General features: G+C 46.5%; 1 pseudogene; it reads right to left on the reverse strand.

Moving 5' to 3' along the window:
• Positions 1-479: 479 nt before the first annotated feature.
• LOC125555714 lies at positions 480-1,282 on the reverse strand (annotated as a pseudogene).
• Positions 1,283-1,704: the final 422 nt, after the last annotated feature.

The raw sequence follows: 1,704 nt of genomic DNA on the forward strand, positions 1-1,704 counted from the left end.
TATGGCACATGGCGTTGTCCAGGACGAGACTTCGGCCTAGCTTAGCTCCTACGGATGACGACAATTTGGAGCAATGGTGGGGAAACGCTCGACAAAGGATTGCCAAGGAGAACCGCAAAGCTTTTGACTCTTTTGTGATATTAGTCTGTTGGCACATTTGGAGACAAAGAAACGATCGAGTATTCCGCCCGGCAGGCACCCCGTCTTCGGTTGTGGAACCTGTCAACAAGATTCTTGATGAGCTTCACATGTGGGCGATAGCCGGAGGGAGAGGAGTTAGTGAACTTTTGTGAGGAGTTAGCTTAGTGTGTGGAGTTGAAGTATGTGTGGCCTCAGCCGACTTGTGGTTGATGGCAACACCTAAACTTTCCTATATATTGTTTTCTCCTTTTCTATAAAGCTAAGTATCCTCAGAAAAAAGTCAATAATTTGTTACGGTTCTTGGCAGATTAACTTTGCATTTTGTGTTCAGCTGGAAGTAGCAAGCATATTTCCTTTGCATCCAAATGGTAGGCAGATTACAATATTAATCGTATTTACTGCTAGCGTATACAATTGTTTCTTTAGGGCTGCTTGACACAGGGGATTATCCAAACGGGGCCCTCATGTTTTTCAAGACACCCGTCAGTATAGATCACCGTGACCTCATCCCTGTCGTTGGTGATGAAACGACTACCAGTTCTGTGAGTCCTGGGATAGCCACGAGGGCCGAAGAACTCCTCTGGCTCCAAATCGGAGAACTGGGTGAGCCCCTTGGTGTAGCTCCTACCCGACTTGTTGAACTCGTGGACATGCCACGCCGTATCCTTGAAATGACCAAATCACCGAGTCATCTCGTCATGGTCGTGCGCCATTCCGTGGAAGCGGCACCACGGCTCGTACAGAGCCCACAGAGTTTCATCCGACGTGAGGTCCTTTTCGTCGAAGTAGGGAACGGTGTCCGGGTCTTGCGTCATCACAGAAACGAAAACCATAATGTGTGCTGCCAACCAAGATGTGTAAAGAATAGAGAGATTGATTGATTACCAGGGCGGACCTCATCCTCGAGGTCATCTGCTGCGGCGCCCACAGGCAGATGGGAGTCATCACCGGAGGGGAGCGTAGCGATGCCTCGCCGGGGGAAGAAATCACTGGTGGGGGCGGCGACGGAGTTTGGGCATCTAAGTAAGGGCCGCGTCCGGGCGGTCATGGTGAGATCGCGGCCGGGTAGGCGAAGAGAGAAGCGGACGGAACTGGTGGTTGTCCAAGCGGCCCGTGAGAGCTTTAATGCGACGGACGCCATAGCAGGTCCTAGGAGGAGATTGTTTTTTAATTTGAGACTAGTAAGTGTGCACGTGCAACGCATGTCTATTTGGACTAATAAGTGTGCACGTGCAACACACGTCTATTTGGACTAACACATTATACTAAATTTAATACAAGACAATTTATTCATAAATTTGAAATTTCCCTATAAAGTACACAATCTCTCATTCCCAACTTGTACAAATAATTTGAAATATCATTTCTCCTTAATCAACATGCCTCTTGTATTAAAAGACCACCCACTTTTCTCAATGTATAAAACTCAAAATTATTTAGAAGATTCATCATGATTCTTCATATGCACACATTTATGCAAGTATAATCACACATGAAATTGTCACTTAGGACAAGCTAAGGAAGCGTTTCAGTGCCAACAAACTCCAATGAAGAATTATTATT

The sequence above is a fragment of the Triticum urartu genome, chromosome 5, assembly GCF_003073215.2.
Source record: "Triticum urartu cultivar G1812 chromosome 5, Tu2.1, whole genome shotgun sequence".
Taxonomy (NCBI): Eukaryota; Viridiplantae; Streptophyta; class Magnoliopsida; order Poales; family Poaceae; genus Triticum; species Triticum urartu.